This window comes from Hibiscus syriacus, unplaced genomic scaffold, assembly GCF_006381635.1.
Source record: "Hibiscus syriacus cultivar Baekdansim isolate YM2019G1 unplaced genomic scaffold, ASM638163v2 tig00111441_pilon, whole genome shotgun sequence".
In the NCBI taxonomy this organism is placed as follows: domain Eukaryota; kingdom Viridiplantae; phylum Streptophyta; class Magnoliopsida; order Malvales; family Malvaceae; genus Hibiscus; species Hibiscus syriacus.
Window position 1 is genome coordinate 84,788 of NW_024063095.1, and position 20,899 is coordinate 105,686.

Below are 20,899 nucleotides of genomic sequence, written 5' to 3' on the forward strand. Positions count from 1 at the left end.
TCATTTAATTCGTTAATCGGAGTTCTAATAAATCATTTCAATTTTAAGTTTATAAAAAATTATTTCATGTACTATCAATGATTTTTTTCGTACGAACGAAATGATTTCTATGATAAAGATATTATTATTATTCTTGAAACTGACGGATGCTTGGAAGGATGGGGAGGAATCTGTAAGTGAAGCCAGTTAAGAAGAACCCACAGACAGCAGAAAAGATTTGTGCATACGCTAGTGGAAAATTTTCAATAATTAAATATACTATTGATGCAGAGATCTTTGCTTGTATGGCTATGCTTGAAAAACTGAAGATACATTACTTGGACAAAAAGGAGATAACATTACAAACTGACTGTCAGGCGATAATCTCCTTTTATGATAAGCAAAGCCATAACAAACCTTTAAGGGTAAGATGGCTAAATTTCTATGACTATATAACAGGCACTGGGGTGGTTATTAATTTTGAACATATCAAAGGAACAAATAACACCTAGAAAATATACTCTTAAGATTAACTAAAGCAGTCTTAGTATGTCACGAGAAACCGGAAGTTCAAGCGGTACTTCAGGCATGAGAAGAGGCCAAGGTCGAGATAAGGAGGAACCAGAAAGGCCGAAAATTCAAGGCCTCTTGTACCACCTCCACCAAAAGATGTTATCGTCAAGATGGGATACGGAGATGCAAAAACAAAAGTCGAAGGAAATAGGGATACTATGGAGAAAATCCAGGGCAGACTTGCAGCCATAGACATTAGAGAAAGGGGAAAAAGATTGTAAGAAGCTATTAAAGACGCCGAGGACTGGTTTAGACTTAAGATGCAGATTTATGAAGGAGCAGTCATCTGGCTGCAACAATTAAACTTTGCCATACAAGAGGAAATGAAGATAGCAGCCATAAGGGTTGTGGGAAGAGATAACATTTCAATTGATAATTTAACCAGTATCAATCTGTAGAATGAACAGATGCAGAAGGTGGTTGAAGAATTCAATAAACTCTCCAGCAATATCTTCCATTCACTATCAGGTTGAGTTATGATTAGGTTATGGTGTACGTACGTTGATTAGATGAACTAATGCGTATTAGTCGAAAAACTATTAGGTCAGACACTAAATGATTACCTCTCGATCAATGTATCATAGTTCCCTTCACTGGGAGCCATACATATGACGATGTATGAGTCTTGTAGTCTAATAGGGCGAGGATGTTCCAGCCATGAGACGGTACACCAACCTAAGCTACGATCCTGAGTAGAGCTTGACCTTTACTTTTTATGTTTTATTTGGTTATGTCGGCAGCGTAATGCATCGCATGTGATGCACTGTCATATCTACTTTACAAAAGTTATTTGTTGTGTTGTGTCGACAGCATAATATGCGTTGTCATATTTACTTTCCCAAAAGTGACCACGTAGGTTTATCGGTCACATGTTATTTGTCGTAAGCGTCGGCAAGGAAAGCACTTGTAAATAATTGAGTGACGATGGGGCTCAATGTACCCGACTCAATTATTATTAGCTTTTCTTCCTATATATAGGAGGTTTCTCAGAGTTGCTAGACACGTTGAATTCACATTCACCCAGTCTTTGATGTGAGTGATCCATAGGCATTCACGAAAGAATGATGTCCTTCATTTTATCACAGGTTAACCTTTCCAGGTCATTGTATGCCCTGTTTTGTTCCTCAGTTGATCCTGTGCTTGGATCTTCAAAAATCAGCATTTTTCTTACAGAGTCCCCCCTGAACCATATATGGGGCCCACATTATATGAACCAACTTCTGAAAGAACCTCAGGAATCCCTGGATTAGATGGATCAAGTGGCCCAAGATTCATGGATGGACAAATGGTATACAAAGGCCCAAAAGCCCTACCACTACAATGGTACTTACCATCCGCAGGGGTAACAAGAGGAGTTATGCTATATTACCACAAGATATAGGCCATATGCTAATGTCATTGAAAGGTGTGAGTCCATCACTCTAAATATGGTAAATGAAAATGCCTTTGAACAGAAGTACCATGGGCTTCTTGTTGGATTTGCAGCCCGAATACATTTCACATACAAATACCTGGAGGAAATATGCAAGAAAGCAACATTACAAAGAAGCTTAAAAGACTTTGAATTTTGTCGAGAAATCACAATCTCTGGGTTTTACAGAACAAAGCAGTATGGGTTTAGAAAGGCTAAAACCTATAAAGGAAAGCCTCATAAGACCCACATCAAACTCATCAAGGACAAAGAAAAAGAGGAGCAAGCTATACCAAACCAAATCCAGAAGCCATTATTGGAGAAGCTTAAAGCCCAAGGATACATAGGAGAAAACCCATTGACCCATTGGGCTAAAAATAAAATCCTATATAAACTGGAGATCATCAACTCGAAGATCACTATTGAAAGCAGACCCTTAAAGGGAGTCACCCCGGCTATGCAAGATAAATTCGAAGCCCACGTAAAGGCCTTGATAGCTTAAAGATCATCAAGCCCAGTAAAAGCAGGCACAAAACTAAAGTGGTTCTTGTGCAATCTGGTACCACAATTGATCCAAAAACTGGGGAAGAAAAGAAGGGCAAAGACATGATGGTATTCGACTACAGACAGTTGAATAAAAATACCCATAAAGATCAGTCCAACCTACCGGGAATAAATAATATCATCAAGAGAATAGGAACTTCAAAAATATTCTCTAAGTTTGATTTGAAGAGTGGTTTTATTAAGTGGCCATAGACCTGAATCAATTGAATGGGCCACTTTTACAGTACCAGGAGGAGCCCTTTATGAATGGCTTGCTATGTCATTTGGCCTAAAAAATGCCCCTGCAATATTCCAAAGGAAAATAGACAACTGCTTCAAAGGAACGGAATCATTCATTGCGGTCTACATAGACGATATACTCGTTTTCTCAAATTCCGTGGAGGATCACACAAGGCACCTGAAAATAATGCTTGAAAAGTGCCAACAAAATGGGCTGGAATTATCACCATTAAAAATGAAGATAGCCCAAACCGAATTAAATTTCTTGGGGGTAAGGATCGGTAATAGGAAAATCCAGTTGCAACCCTATATAATTTCAAAGATAGCCCAAGTTGATATTGAGAACTTGAAAACAAAGAAAGGTGGTATCATTAACTATGCCAGATCCTATATTCTAGACTGTGGAAGACTGTTAGACCCATTATATAGTAAGACAAGCCCAAACGGGGATGGAATGATACAGGCCCAAGATTGGAAGATAGTTGACCAAGTCAAAAACTTAGTCACTAGTTGCTTGAGATGGAACTTCCTCCAGAAGAGAGCTATGTCATCCTTGAAACTGACGAGTGCTTGAAAGGATGGGGAGGAATCTGTAAGTGGAAGCCAGCTAAGAAGAAACCACATACAGCAGAAAAGATTTGTTCATACGCTAATGGAAAATTTTAACAATCAAATGTATTATTGATGCAGAGATCTTTGCCTGTATGGCTACGCTTGAAACACTGAAGATACATTACTTGGACAAAAAGGAGATAACACTACAAACTGACTGCTAGGCGATTATCTCCTTTTATGATAAACAAAGCTAGAACAAACCTTCAAGGGTAAGATGACTAAATTTCTGTGACTATATAATAGACATTGGGGTGGTTATTAATTTTGAACATATCAAAGGAAAAATAACACCCTAGTAGATATACTCTTAAGATTAACTAAAGCAGCCTTAGTATATTACGAGAAACCGGAAGTTCAAGCGGTACTTCAGGCATGGGAAGAGGCAATGACGAGATAGAGGAGGAATCAGAAAGGCCGAAATTCAAGGCCTCTTGCACCACCTTCACCAAAAGATGTTATCATCAAGATGGGATACGGAGATGCAAAAACAAAAGTCGAAGGAAATAGGGATACTATGGAGAAAATCCAGAGCAGACTTGCAGCCATGGATATCAGTGAAAGGGGAAAAAGATTGTCAGAAGCTATTAAAGACGCCGATGAGTGGTCCAGACTTAAGATGCAGATTTATGAAGAGCAACCATTTGGCTGCAATAATTAAACTTCGCCATACAAGAGGAAAGGAAGATAGTAGCCAGAAGGGTTGTGAGAAGAGATAACGTTTCAATTGATAATTTAACCAGTATCAATCTGCAGAATGAACAGATGTAGAAGGTGGTTGAAGAATTCAATAAACTCTCCAACAATATCTTCCATTCACTATCAGGTTGAGTTATGATTAGTTTATGGTATGTACGTTGATTAGATGAGCTAATGTGTATTAGTCGAAAAACTATTAGGTCAGACACTAAATGATTACCTCTCGATCAATGTATCATAGTTCCCTTCACTGGGAGCCATACATATGACGATGTATAAGTCTTGTAGTCTAATAGGGCGAGGATATTCCAGCCATGAGACGGTACACCAACCTAAGCTACGGTCTTGAGTAGAATTTGACCTTTACTTTTTATGTTTTGTTGTGTTGTGTCGACAGCATAATATGCGCTGTCATATTTACTTTCCCAAAAGTGACCACATAGGTTTGTCGGTCACATGTTATTTATCGTAAACGTCGACAAGGAAAGCACTTGTAAATAATTAAGTGACGATGGGGCCCAATATGTACCCAACTCAATTATTATTAGCTTTTCCTTCCTATATATAGGAGGTTTCTCAGAGTTGCTAGACACGCTGAATTCACAGCATTGCCTACTTCTCTCTAAGTTTGTAAGAGTGTTTTGTAAGAAATAAAAGCTTCCATTTGTAAAAATTTCTCTGAGTTCTTAACTTCTAGAAGTTCAATATTGTTCTTAGAAGTTTTTTATCCTTGATTGGGACCCTATTTTGTATCAGAGCTTCTCAATATCTATGAGGAGCTAAATTACCTTTCTTGTTGTCTGAGGGAATGACAGTTTCCACCACGAACAATGTTCATGATCATCTGGTTTCTGCTTAGTTTATATTTTGATCGCCTTTTTCCTCACTGTAAGGATTAAGGAACTTTCAAGGTTAAACTAGTCAGGGATCTGGAAAAGTCTGAATAATCATAAAACCGTTTTCCTATTGTAACTTCCCACTATCATTGATCTTCACCATCCATCCTCCTAATCTATAACCTGGAGGCACTTTTGGAGTTGTTTTAAAGTAAATGCGGCAACGAGGAGGCGAAGTAAGTCCTTGAAACAAAGCACAGTCATGGACTGGACGCAGAAGTTATTCCAGAACCACGGTACAGAGAACATGATGACCAGTGAACCAGCAGTGGAAATCTTTGAACAGATTGGTGAACCAAAAGAACAGTTTGAAAAATACATCTCAGAGTGGAAACGCATCCCAAGGGCAGCAATGCTCGATTTCATAAGGTTTTCTTACCCGAAGCACACAATCCGCCAGAGTTGATCCTGTATAATCCCTTGTTATCATCACGAATCTACCATTGGAAGACACTCAATTGGTAGAATCCATTCAGATCCACATCTCAACATAATTGTGGACCTTGAATTTGCTATAGCTTATAATTTGGACCAGGTTTTTGATAAACAGTAGTGGTTTGCCCAAACTGCTATTCAAAAGCTTACTGGGCTTGAAACCAGGTTGAAAGCCCTTGAGGCCCAAGCTCTTCGACAATGAGGAGATCCCGGAGTTCGATTGACCTCAGACCGACGTCCACTGAAACAGTAGGTGAACAACTTCCAATACTGTGGAGGACCAGATCAGAGGATATGGGAGACGGAGAAGGCTTAAACATGAAGCCTTGAGAAGAATCCCAAGGTTTTTAAGACCTCCTGGCTATAGAAGAACGCTGGAAAGCCAGTTGGATCCTGATGTAGAAATTTATCTGTCATAAAGACAGAGGGCAAACATGGTACCTGCAGAAAACTGTATGATACAAATTGGAGTGACCCTTCACATAGGGTATACCAGCACTACAGTAAAGAAAGGATACTGATAAGAAATTCACAAATGAACCTAAGGTTCATAGCTGAAGAAAGTTACCAGAGGCTGCGAAATGAAGGACTACATCATATACACAGCAGATTTCTGATGGTTCGAATATCTATTATGTATCGGACGCAAGCCGGAGTAGTAACACATATCGTATTCAGGGATACACGATGGGATAATGATACAACTATCCTTGGAAGTATGGAAGTAGATCTATCATCAGGGACACAACTAGTGTACCTTGCACCTAATATCATGATGAACATCCATGATTTCTACAACCATCTGCAAGTTGCTATTATCATTACTGGATATGCTAATTGGGTTGCAGGAGAAAGCAATATGATAGTCACAAGATCCCTTGTGGGACGACTGATTAACGCTTATGCCGGTTTCTGGTATAAAATTGAAAAAGTAGCAGACTACTTTGCTAGTTAAGGAGTCAAAGCAATCCCTGGAAGAGCAAAGCTAGTTCCGTTTACTGGTAATCATTAGTTGAACCTACAACCATCCAGTATTCCTCCACCGGTTACTGCCCCTTCCGGGTTAATATTTCCAATAATGTTGATGGCACTATCTCCTTCGGTATACGAACTACCAGCAGTCCTTCAACCCCAATCCTTTATGGATGATGAAGGAGAAATCAAAGAAGCTGAGATTGATGCAGTTATGATTGAACAACGAGTTGAAAGATTTGTCATGTTCAATAATGATGATGATGAACAACGAGCTAAAAGATGTGCCGTGTTCAATACAGAAGCAGAGGATGAGAAAGATCTCCTCACTTATTTTTCCCTTCCTATATTTGATTCCTCTATGGAATCGACCTACCATACCCGACACTATACCCAACAACTCTACCGGAGGATGAGGAAGATCTCCTCACTTACTTGTCCCTTCCTGTATTTAATTCCTCTGTGGAATCGAACCTACCATACCCGACACTATACCCGCCAACTCTACCAGAACCAATCTTTAATAAAACAGGGTCCCAATCAAGGATAAAAAACTTCTAAGAACAATTCTGAACTTCCTAGAAGTTAAAAACTCAGATATTTTTATAAATGGAAGCTTTTATTTCTTACAAACACAAGCACTTTTACAAACTTAGAGATAAGTAGACAATGCTGTGAATTCAGCGTGTCTAGCAACTTTGAGAAACCTTCTATATATAGGAAGGAAAAGCTAATAATAATTGAGTAGAGTACACATTGGGCCCCATCATCACTCAATTATTTACAAGTTTTTTCCTTGCCGACGCTTACGACAAATAACATGTGACCGACAAACCTACGTGGTCACTTTTGGGAAAGTAAATATGACAGCACATATTATGTTGCCGATACAACACAACAAATAACTTTTGGAAAATAGATATGACAGTGCATCACATGCGATGCATTATGCTGCCGACACAACAAAACAAAACATAAAAAGTAAAGGTCAAGTTCTACTCAGGATCGTAGCTTAGGTTGGTGTACCGTCTCATGGCTGGAACTTCCTCGCCCTATTAGACTACAAGACTCATACATCGTCATACGTATGGCTCCCAGTGAAGGGAACTACGATACATAGATCGAGAGGTAATCATTTTCTGACCTAATAGTTTTTCGACTAATACATATTAGCTCACCTAATCAACGTACGCACACCATAACCTAATCATATAGTGAAAGGAAGATATTGCTGGATAGTTTATTGAATTCTTCAACCACCTTCTGCATTTGTTCATTCTGCAGATTGAAGCTGGTTAAATTATCAATCGAAACATTATCTCTTCCCACAACCCTTCTAGCTGTTATCTTCCTTTCCTCTTGTATGGCAAAGTTTAATTGTTGTAGCTAGATGGTTGCTACTTCATAAATCTGTATTCTGAGTTTGAACCAGTCTTCGACGTCTCTAATAGCTTCTGACAGTCTTTTTCCCCTTCTCTGATGTCCATGGTTGCAAGTCTGCTCTGGATTTTCTCCATAGTATCCCTGTTTCCTTCGACTTTTAGTGTTTACATCTCCATATCCCATCTTGATGATAACATCTTTTGGTGGAGGTGGTGCAAGAGGCCCTGAATTTGGTATGTCTGGTTCTTCTTCTATCTCGTCATTAGCCTCTTCCCATGCCTGAAGTACCGCTTGAACTTCCGGTTTCTCGTGACATACTAGGGTTGCTTTAGTTAATCTTGAGAGTATATCTGCTAGGGTGTTATTTGTTCCCTTGATATGTTCAAAATTAATAATCACCCAATGCCTGTTATATAGTCACAAAAATCCAACCATCTTACCCTTGAAGGTTTGTTCTGGCTTTGTTTATCATAAAAGGAGATTATCGACTGGCAGTCAGTTCTTAGTGTTATTTCCTTTTTGTCCAAGTAATGTATCTTCAGTGTTTCAAGCGTAGCCATACATGCAAAGATCTATGCATCAATAGTGGATTTGATCGTTGAAAATTTTCCACTAGCGTACACACAAATCTTTTCCGCTGTTTGTGGGTCTTTCTTACCTATCTTCACTTGCAAATTCCTCCCCATCCTTCATGCATCCGTCAGTTTCAAGGATGACATAACTATCTTCTAGAGGAAGTTCCATCTCAGAAAACTTAGTGACTAAGTTTTTGACTTGGTCAACTATCTTCCAATCTTGAGCCTGCATCATTCCATCCCCATTTGGGCTTGTCTTACTGTATAATGGGCCTAACAGTCTTCCATAGTATGGAATATAGGATCTGGCGTAGTTAATGATACCAAGCCAGGATCTTAGCCCTTTCTTTGTTTTTAGGCTCTCATTATCCACTTGGGCTATTTTTGAGATTATATGGGGCTGCAACTGGATTTTCCTGTTGCCTATCCTTGCTCCCAAGAAATCTATTTTAGTTTGGGCTATCTTCATTTTTTATGGTGATAATACCAGCCCATTTTGTTGGCACTTCTTAAGTATTACCTTCAGGTGCCTTGTGTGATCCTCCACGAAATTTGAAAAGATGAGTATATGATCTATGTAGACCGCAATGAATGATTCCGTCCCTTTGAAACAATTATCCATCTTCCTTTGAAATACTACAGGGGCATTTTTAAGACCAAATGGCATAACAAGCCATTCATAAAGGGCTTCTCCTGGTACTGTAAAAGTGGTCCATTCAATTGATTCAGGGTCAATGGCTACTTGATGAAAACCACTCTTTAGATCAAACTTAGAGAATATTTTTGAAGTTCATATTATCTTGATGATAGTATTAATTCCTGGTAGGATGTATTGATCTTTGTGGGTATTATTATTCAACTGTTGTAGTCGAATACCATCTTGTCTTTTCCCTTCTTTTCTTCCCCAGTTTCTGAATCAATTGTGGTACCAGATTGCACAAGAACCGCTGTAGTTCTGTGCCTGCTTTTACTGGGCCTGATGACCTTTAAAGCTATCAGGGCTTTTATGTGGGCCTCAAATCTATCTTGCATGGTCGGGTGACTTCTTTTAAGGGCCTGTTTTCAATAGTGATCTCCGGGTTGATGATTTCCAACTTACATAGGATTTTGTTTTTAACCCAATGGGCCAATGGGTTTTCTCCTATGTATCCTTGGGCTTTAAGCTTCTCCAGTAATGGCCTATGGATCTGGTTTGGTGTTGAGTTAATCGATTGACGAATATGGCTAAAAGGGGGGTGAATTGGCAATTAAAATTTTGGTGGAAGCTTTTGCAGAAAATTGAAAGAAATTTGCACAACAATTTAGAGTGGTTCGACTTTCTCAACCAAAGTCTACGTCCACTACCTTAGCTATCCACACTAAGGATTTTCCACAAATTCACTAATTTGTCTTTCTTTTGAGGACAAAGAGTAACCTTACAAACCCTCAAGAATTACGCCCCAAATTCTTGAGAACACACTCTCCCAAAGAGAACAATACAAATTTGCAAACTTACAAGAAAATCCTCACAAGGTAGATTATTTGCACAATTCTAGAACAAAGAAAAGAACACTAAAAAATGAATACAATTGAGCACAATAAGTGTTGTTGAAAGCAAAATGAATATTGAATGAAAAATAGGCTTGAAATGCTCAAACTTGAGTTTTGATGCTTTCTCTTTGATTCTCTCTTAATTCTAGTTGCTTGATGTTTCTTGTTGTTGATCAATGGCTTCTAAGCTTGCTTAAATACACCTTGAATCACTTCTGAATGTTGGGGATGATTAGTGGAGTCAATATAGCCGTTTAAGTGTGAAAACAATTAATTGAAACAATTGGGAGCGTCAGTGCATCGATGCATACCCATGGTACATCGGTGCATCAGTGTAAAATTCAAATATTTTGACCGTTGGACCCTTAGTGCATCGGTGCACTAAGAGTGCATCAAGTGCATTTGATGTTTCAAAATAGCCAGAGTGAATCGATGCATGGCTGGTGCATCGATGCATCAAATGCATTCGATGTTTTCATAAAATCCTCAGTGCATCGATGCATGAAATGCATTCGATGTTCAATTTAATTCATGGTGCATCGATGCATAGATTGGTGCATCGGTGCATCACTCTGAAAAATTGATTTTAGGCTTGATTTTGGTTCAAAATACTTTGTGAAAATTGTTTCAAAAATATATTAAGTATAAAACACAATTTTACACATTTAGTAAGGTTTGAAATTGATCTTAAAAGACTTGGAGTAATAATTTGATATTCAATTAATTGAATCGAATATATATAGAAAATCATTTGTAAAATCTTAAAATTTATTTAAACTAATTTTTTATATCGAAATACAAAAATGTTTTCAATAATCTCCCCTTTTTTGATATAACAAAACATTTGTGTTATTTTAAGATTTTTTAAAATTTGAAATCAATTTCAATTTAGAAAAATTACTCCCCCTTACTATAACACTTCTCCCTTTTAAAACATTTTAACACTTAACATTTCTCCCCCTTTTTGTTAAATCAAAAAGACTTAAAATCGATTTGAACAAGGTTTTGAAAAACATAGCCAATTGATTATATATATATATATATATATATATATATATATATAGCTTAAGCTGCTAAGATCACAATCAAAAGAGAGTTAGCCATTAGTTTCATAATCAATATTCATAATAAAAATGTGAAATGGTAAATTGGTCATATTTCAACTAAAAAATAAATGATGCGTATGTTGTAACAAACCAAAATATATATAAAATATCAAACAGTCATCCAACAATCAAAGAAAGATAATCCAAAATGTTTTAACAATTCAAGTTTAACCAAAAAACAATCAAAGAAAGATAAGTCTATTCATCCATTGAAGGATCGGGAGGAGGAGGAGGGTAACAAGCTCTCATATCAAGCGAGAGTGCATCGAAACGATCATTCATATCTTGTTGTCGAGCTCCCAAGGTAGAGAGATGGGACTCAATGAATGTGAAGCGCGAATCCATGGATGCATACCGTAAATCAAATGTCTCAAAAAACGAACGAAAATACGGAGTCATTTGTTCTTCTTGTGGAGCTGGTTCCGGTGCAGGCTCGTCATCAGGTACGTGATCATTGATGTCTTGCATAAGTTATTGAAATTCAAGATCATCGTCATCAGCCGGAGCTGGAGGAGGAGGAGCACGATAGGAGCTATGAGCAGCTCGTGAGGAACTAGCTCCCGGAGTTTGCTTTCCGGGTCTAAAAACCCATTGACCGGTAACCTCGTCTTGTTTCTAATCCGCTTTCTTCAAGGATGTGAGATTGATTTGATTTTGAAGTGGGATAGGATTTTCAAGAGAAAAGTCTAGACCAAGTTTGATAAAGAGGTTACTAAGAAGACATCCATAAATCAATGTTTCAACATGTTTTGAAGGAACAATGTTTATGATGTCCACTAGTTGACTGAATATAATGTGGGGCAGATTTATTTTGATTTTATTTTTAAGACAATACATCCACCATAAATCCCTAGCATGAAGTGTGGAGTACCTACCTCCGGATGGTCTAAACCACCAAGAGATCATCAAATGGAGAAAACGATCGTGATGAGATCGTAGAGTACTAACACTTGAGTTTGGAACATAGGGATATTCCACATTTTCACTTTCATTATATACACCATTATCATCTAACCCAAATCGGAAAGCTATAGTCTCGGGGTCAATATTAATATATTTGCCTAAAAGATAGGATCTAATGGCTATAGTTCCACATTGAGTTTCATTTTGAATACACACCGCATTAGAATAGAAAATGCATACTAATTGTTGATAGACGATAGGTTTAAGCTTAAACAATTTATCAAACTTCCAAGCTTTAAGAATCGGAAGGTATTCGAAATCAATGTCAACCATAGCTTGAAGCGAAGGAATACGCTCTTCACGGATTCTATAAGTTTAGAAAGAGTTTCTGTACCTAGAGTACAATTCGTCTCTACGATGCTCAGGCATGTTAAAACAAGATCCTAATAGAGATGAAGGTGGAGGAGGAATATGATTAGGAGGTTGAGGAACGGGAGGACGGTTTTGGTTTGACCGACTCGAAGATGAACTAGGTCGTTTAGGATTTGACATGATTAAAGGAAATCGGAATAAGGAATATTACCTGCAATTTGAAACACATGTATTTATAATCAATCCCAAAACTCAAATGAGTCCTCAATAATTCAAGGTTCTCTAAACCATATCCTAATGGGCATGTTTTGAAAACTTTTTAATAATATTTGATAATCATAATATAGTTTTCATGAAAACAACACAATTAAATCAAAAATATTACTAATTTTCGAAATCAATTTTTTTTAATTTCGAAATTCAAAGAAAAATCTTGAAAAATTGTTTGTTTTTGACAAAATTGGTAGTAAAATCTAGTTTAGAACCAACAAACAATCAATGCCCGATTTTGAAATAGAGGTTTTTGAAATATTACCTTGAAAATTCGGATTGAGAGGGATGAGGAGTTGTTTTGCACGATTTAATGATATAAGTAGGTTTGAAAGTTGAAAAATTGAAGATTTCGATGAAAAATCGTTGATTTTGAGCAAGAATGGAGATTTTTAGAGTGAGAGGGACGAACGGTTATAGAGGATAGTTTTTAGGGTTTGAGATAAATGAGAAAAATAAGCTTTTAAAACCCCAAAATCCGACAGATGCATCGATGCATGACCATGTGCATCGATGCACATTCAAGGCGTGCATCGATGCATCAACATGATGAATCGATGCACATTCAAAGGGATGCATCGATGCACTAAGCACAGAAATGACAAAAATCCGTTTTAAAAAACTCAAAATGCTAAATTAATTGGCTCTAGTGGTATTGGTAACTCATTTATTGAAAATTAATCATGTTCAATCAATCAAATTAATCCTTAAATAACTTTTGAACATAAAATTAATTTTCATCAAGTAACATAAACTCCCCCTAACTAATAGCAATGAATGCAATCAAAAAATTATTATTCTAAGCATTTTTCATTTAGTCTTAAAAGTGCTAAAATTATTTTAAACACTAAGTGAAGATAGGTTGGTCAAACCTAATTCTCTCCTAAGTGTCCAAAATCTTTCCTTGTCTAAAGGTTTTGTAAAGATGTCCGCTAATTAGTGCAAAGTATCAACAAATTCTAGAACTACATCTTCCTTAGTGACATGGTCTCTAATGAAGTGATGTCTTACTTCAATATGCTTAGTTCTAGAGTGCTGGATGGGATTTTTAGTGAGACAAATAGCACTAGTATTGTCACACTTGATAGGAATGGTACCTACTTCAATTCCATAATCAAAAAGTTGTTGTTTCATCCATAAAACTTGTGCACAACAACTACCAGCTAAAATGTATTCGGCTTCAGTGGTAGATAATGCAACACAATTTTGTTTCTTTGAAAACCAAGAAATTAGCATATTTCCAAGGAATTGGCAAGTACCAGAGGTGTTTTTCCTATCTAATTTGCATCCTCCATAATCCGCATCAAAAAAGGCATGCAAGCTAAAGCTAGAGTCTCTAGGATACCAAAGTCCTAAACTAGGAGTGTCCTTAAGGTATATAAAGATTCTCTTAACAGCTAGTAAATGTGATTCCTTAGGACATGATTGAAATCTAGCACATAAGCAAACACTAAACATAATATATGGTCTACTTGCAGTTAGATAAAGCAAAGAGCCAATCATTGACCTATATAATTTAACATCTACACATTTACCTCCTTCATCTAAGTCAAGCTTTGTTGAAGAGCTCATTGGAGTGTCGTGAGGTTTGCTATTTTCCAGTCCAAACCTTTTGAGCATATCTTTGACGTACTTAGCTTGATTGATGAAGATGACATCTTTTCTTTGCTTGATTTGGAGTCCCAAGAAAAATGAGAGCTCCCCCATCATGCTCATCTCAAACTCACTTTGCATTAGTTTAGAAAATTATTGGCAAAGAACATCATTAGTATAACCAAATATTATAACATCAACATAAATTTGAACTACTAATAAATCTTTACCTTTATGCTTTAAAAACAATGTAGTGTCAACCTTCCCTTTTGAAAAACCTTTTTTAATTAAAAAGTTTGACAATCTTTCATACCAAGCTCTAGGAGCTTGTTTTAAACCATAAAGTGCTTTTGTCAATTTAAGAACATGATCCAAAAATTTTGAATCTTCAAAACCTGGAGGTTGTTCCACATACACTTGTTCCTTTATAAAATCATTTAAAAATGCACTTTTAACATACATTCGATATAATTTAAATTCATGAAAACATGCAAATGCTAATAACATTCTAATTGCTTCCATCCTAGCTACGGGAGCGTATGTTTCATCATAGTCTATGCCCTTTTCTTGAGTATACCCTTGAGCAACAAGTCTAGCCTTTTTTCTCACTATATTACCACTCTCATCAAGCTTATTCCTAAACACCCATCTAGTACCTACAGTAGATTTATTACTAGGCCTTTCAACTAATGTCCATACTTTACTTATCTCAAATTGATTTAATTCTTCTTGCATAGCCATAATCCAATGTTCATCATTTAATGCTTCTTTAATATTTTTAGGCTCAATGCATGAAATAAATGCATCATAATTACAAATATTTCTAAGAGAAGATCGAGTTGTTACCCCTTTGGATGGATCACCTATAATCTCACCATCCTTGACATAGTTGTACTCTCTTGGATAAGATACTTCCCTTTCTTCAATGGTTGGATTTTCAAGAGGATCATGAGTTTCCTCATTTTTCGTTTCTTCCTTTGATGATGGTTCACCAACGTCATTTCTAACGTCATTTGTATTTATAACACCTACATCATCATTCACACAAGAATCCTTCCTCGGAAGGGGATTATCATCGAAAACAACATGTATAGACTCTTCTACGACTAAAATTCTTTTATTAAATACTCGATAAGCTTTAGAATTTAAGGAATAACCCAGAAAAATTCCTTCATCACTTTTAGCATCAAATTTGCCAAGGTTTTTTTCACCGTTGTTTAAAACAAAACATTTACATCCAAAAGGATGAAAATAGCTAATGTTAGGCTTTTTATTTTTGAAAATTTCATATGGAGTTTTCTTTAAAATAGGCCTAATCATTACTTAATTTACAACATAACAAGCGGTATTTGTGGCTTCTGCCCAAAAATATTTTGGCAAATTATTTTCACAAAGCATGGTTCTAGCCATTTCTTCTAAAGTTCGATTTTTCCTCTCAATAACTCCATTTTGTTGAGGGGTTCTAGGTTTTGAAAAATTGTGACTAATACCATTAGAATTACAAAACTCATTAAATCCAAGATTTTCAAATTCAGTGCCATGATCACTCCTAACACTAGTTATAGAGTAACCTTTATCGTTTTGGATTACTTTTGAAAGTGTGATGAATTTTTCTAATGCTTCATCTTTAGTACTTAAGAATAGAACCCAAGTATATCTAGAATAGTCATCTACCAAGACAAATGCATATTGTTTTCCACCCAAGCTAGTAGTCCTAGTTGGCCCAAAAAGATCTATATGGATCAATTGTAATACTCTACTAGTTGATATGTCATTAATGGATTTAAAAGAAACTGGCTTTTGTTTTCCTTTAGCACAAGCATCACATATTTTATCATTATCAAATTTAAGCTTAGGCAACCCTCGAACTAAATCACCTTGAATTAGCCGTTGTAAAACACTCATACTAGCATGTCCTAGTCTCCTATGCCATAACCAACTATCATGTTCATCCTTAGCAACTAGGCACAAATTAGTCATATCAATAGAATCTAAATGCACCATGTATATGTTTTCTATTCTATGACCAACAAGCATAATCTGATTAGATGCAATGTCAATGACTTTACAACCATTAATATCAAACATGACATTGAATCTCTTATCACAAAATTGACTAATACTCAATAGATTATGCTTTAATCCATTCACATATAAAACATTCTTAATTTTTATGGAAGAGGTATTACCAATAGTACCAATACCTTCAATGTGACCTTTTGAATCATCACCAAAAGTCAATTCTCCTCCATTTTTGGCTTTAAGCTCAATGAACTGGTTTTTGTCTCCGGTCATGTGTCTTGAGCATCCACTATCAAGGTACCAAGAATTTAGATTTGTATCCCGTGCCTTGTAGCAATGCTCATTTTCCTACAAACCTAGATTAATTTCTAATTTTTGGTACCCAAATCCTAGTCCCCTTAGGTATCCATTTGTGTAGGATATTCTTATCTTTAGTAGTAATGAGCTCTTTAGGAACCCATATACTTCTAACGATTTTTCCATTAGAGGTTCTTTGGGGACCTCTATGATTGTAGTTTTTAAAACTTTTTCTAACAAAGTTGGATTTTGAATTTTCTCCATTTTCAAAACGTTTTGTTCCAACTTTATCAAAAGAAGTTTTAAGATCATCAATTTTCTTTTGATGATCATCATTGACCTTTGAAAGTAAATTTTGCAAATCCAAAATTTTCTTTTCAAACTCTTCTAGTTTAATTTGCAAATCTTTGATTTTATTTTCAAGATCGTTGTTGGTTTTGGATATGAGTTTATTTTCATTTTTCAATTTTGAAACATCATTTTTATATTTTAAAAACAATTTCTTATAACCCGAAGCCAACCCATTATATTCCTCTAATAACTCATCATAGGATAAATCATCAAAATCAGATGAGTTAGAGGTTACCTTAGAATTCCCCGAATGCCATCAAGCACAAGTTTGCTATTTCTTGTTCCTCTTCATCGAAACCTTCTTCATCGCTCCATGTAGCCACATGAGCCTTGTGCTTATTCTTTGATTGATCATTTCCCTTCAATTGTGGGAAATCATATTTGACATGCCCTGGCTTTTTGCATTCATAGCAAATGATCGTGTCCTTCTCTTTTGGTTCATTTTTGAGACCTTCATTTCGTTTGAATTTTCTTCCTCGGTAAGGTCTCATCATTTTTCTGAACCGTTTGACAAACAATGACATTTCCTCTTCATCGTCATCTTCATCCGAATCACTCTCATCTTTTGTAGATTTGAGAGCAACTCCAATGTTTTTCTTCTTCTCCTTCTCCTTTGGTGTCTTTTCAATCTTATCAAGGTTCACCTCATCTTCAAACATCATTTCATGAGTGAGAAGTGAACCGATTAACTCTTCAAGAGTTAAGGACGTTAGATCCTTAGACTCGATGATTGTCGTCTTCTTTGATTGCCACAATTTGGGAGGGAGTAGACTAACTTCCTCACAAGCTTTTCATTTGAAATGATCTCTCCATATGATTTGAGACCATTGACAATCGTTGAGAATCTATCCGTCATAGCTTTGATGTCTTCATTTGGTTTCATCCTTAAATTTTCATAGCTATGCGTTAGAATACTAATTTTAGATTTCTTTACCTCATCGGTACCTTCATAAGTGACTTGAAGTTTTTCCATATTTCTTTGGCAGTTGTACAAGATGAAACTCTTCCATATTCATCTGGTTCAAGAGCACAAAATATGATATGGATGGCTTTGGAGTTGAGCTGGAACATTTTTGTCTCTCCTTCACTCCATAATCTTGGATGAGTGAGAGGCTTGAAGTATCCTTCTTCTACGACATTCCATGCTCCCATGTCACTTGCTTGAATGAAGTACATCATCCTATTTTTCCAATAGGCATAATTAGCCCCATTGAAGAAAGGAGGCTTGTTGACGGGCATCGAATCGAGACCGGAGTCGAAGTTTGAAGTAGAGGCCATTGATGACTTTGATTATCGATATAACTCTTCCCGAATCGACTCAAGAGGCGATTAAACCTTCAAATGAGTTAGGCTTTGATACCAATTGTTGAGTTAATCGATTGACGAATATGGCCAAGAGGGGGTGAATTGGCAATTAAAATTTTGGTGGAAGCTTTTGCAGAAAATTGAAAGAAATTTGCACAGCAATTTAGAGTGGTTCAACTTTCTCAACCAAAGTCTACGTCCACTACCTTAGCTATCACACTAAGGATTTTCCATAAATTCACTAATTTGTCTTTCTTTTGAGGACAAAGAGTAACCTTACAAACCCTCAAGAATTATACCCCAAATTCTTGAGAACACTCTCTCCCAAAGAGAACAATACAAATTTGCAAACTTACAAGGAAATCCTCACAAGGTAGATTGTTTGAACAATTCTAGAACAAAGAAAAGAACAATAAAAAATGAATACAATTGAGCACAATAAGTGTTCTTGAAAGCAAAATGAATATTGAATGAAAAATAGACTTGAAATGCTCAAACTTGAGGTTTGATACTTTCTCTTTGATTCTCTCTTAATTCTAGTTGCTTGATATTTCTTGTTGTTGATTAATGGCTTCTAAGCTTGCTTAAATACACCTTGAATCACTTCTGAACATTGGGGATGATTAGTGGAGTCAATATAGCCGTTTAAGTGTGAAAACAATTAATTAAAACAATTGGGAGCGTCAGTGCATCGATGCATACCCATGGTGCATCGGTGCATCAGTGTAAAATTCAAATATTTTGACCGTTGGACCCTTAGTGCATCGGTACACTAAGAGTGCATCGATGCATCAAGTGCATTCGATGTTTCAAAATAGCAAGAGTGCATTGATGCATGGCTGGTGTATGAAAACATCAAATGCATTCGATGTTTTCATAAAATCCTCAGTGCATCGGTGCATGGTATGTGCATCGATGCATGAAATGCATTTGATGTTCAATTTAATTCATGGTGCATCGATGCATGGATTAATGCATCGGTGCATCACTCTGAAAAATTGATTTTAGGCTTGATTTTGGTTCAAAATACTTTGTGAAAATTGTTTCAAAAACATATTAAGTATAAAACACAATTTTACACATTTAGTAAGGTTTGAAATTGATCTTAAAAGACTTGGAGTAATAATTTGATATTCGATTAATTGAATCGAATATATTTGTTTGATATACTTGTAGAAGGTGATGTTATTTCCTTCCACCCTTAGTCCTCCACTCATGGATCTTATGAAATTGCAACCAATCAACATATCAATCTCTGGTATGGACATTTCATAAACATGGATCAGTGGGATCCTGAAGTACTCTCCTCCTAGGAACATTTTCCATCTTTCATTCTTTTTTAGGAAAGTGTTGTAGAATTAACACCATGGAAGGTTGATGTTGTGGCAGCATCCCTATATGCTTGGACAATGACCTTCTTTATATTGACTGAACAACTTGAACATCGGTGTCAAGGATAACATTAACTTTGAACTTTAATGGGATCCCTTTTCCATGGGGTATTTCAAACATTACCACCAAATGGTAAAGTTTGGAGTTGAAATTCCTTCTTCCCAATGGTTGTTCCATTTCTTGTGCTTTGAATGCTGTTTCATCTGTCATAACAGCAGCTGAGTCACTTGTTTCATGAACCTCTTCCCAATAGTCAGTGCCTTTTTGTCTTCTGTTATCCCCCTCCCTTAAAGCCTCTGCATCTTCTGAGAGCTCTATGCGGAGGATTTTGTCCTTCAGCTCCTTATTTTCCATTTGCAATCGCTCATTTTCTTTTATCAAGAACACATTGTACTTCTGTAGTTCATATATGAGTGAATCTTTCGAGTGATACTGTTTGTGTTGTTGTTCATCCAAGATTTTGATCCCCAATTTTATCCCTGCACATGGTGCGCAAACAGTAGCTTTGCATTTGGGGCAATGAATTCTCCTTCCACCTGGGGGCCTTATTAGACACATGGCACATGTTTTTTGTTGTGGCTCTTTCTTAGCATTCTCATCCCACTCATGTTGAAATCTTTGTTGTTCATCATTCAAAGGGTAATACTGGAACCATGTTTTTGAGGGTGTTGGTTGTCCATAGATCAAGACTCCAATAACTCCCATTAGGTTTCCCATGGAGAGTCTTCTCCCTCAGAGACACTGAATATACAGTCGCTTTCTATCTCAGATTGTTCCACAGAGACTACATCCCATCCTTCTGGTATCTCCGTATGATCAATCATGGCCACCCTTTCGATATTGTCGTTCTTCATCGGCCATTCTTTAGCGAAATGTCCTTCCATGCCACAAAAGAAGCATTTGCATTTTACTGTGCCTCTTCTTTTTTCTTTGTCTTTGATGAGTTTGATGTGGGTCTTATGAGGCTTTCCTTTATAGGTTTTAGCCTTTCTAAGCCCATACTGCTTTGTTCTGTAAAACCCAGGGATTGGGAATTCTCGACAAAATTCAAGGTATTTCAACAATATTTCAAGCTTCTTTGTAATGCTGCTTTCTTGCATATTTCCTCCAGGTATTTGTATGTGAAATGTATCCGAGCTGTAACTCCAACAAGAAGCCCAGGGTACTTTTGCTCAAAGTCCTTTTTATTAAGAATCTCCTTGGAGAAGATGTTAAGAAAATGTAGATCTCCTGGAGGCAAGAGTTTGAAACAGGGTATAATACTCTGTTAAATATCGCTGAAGATGCAAGAAATATTACTGGGGCGATAAGAAAAATGATTTTAAAGATCCAAGCACAAGATCAACTGAGGAACAAAACAGGGCATACAATGACCTGGAAAGGTTAACCTGTGATAAAATGAAGGACATCATTCCTTTCATGAATGACTATGGATCACTC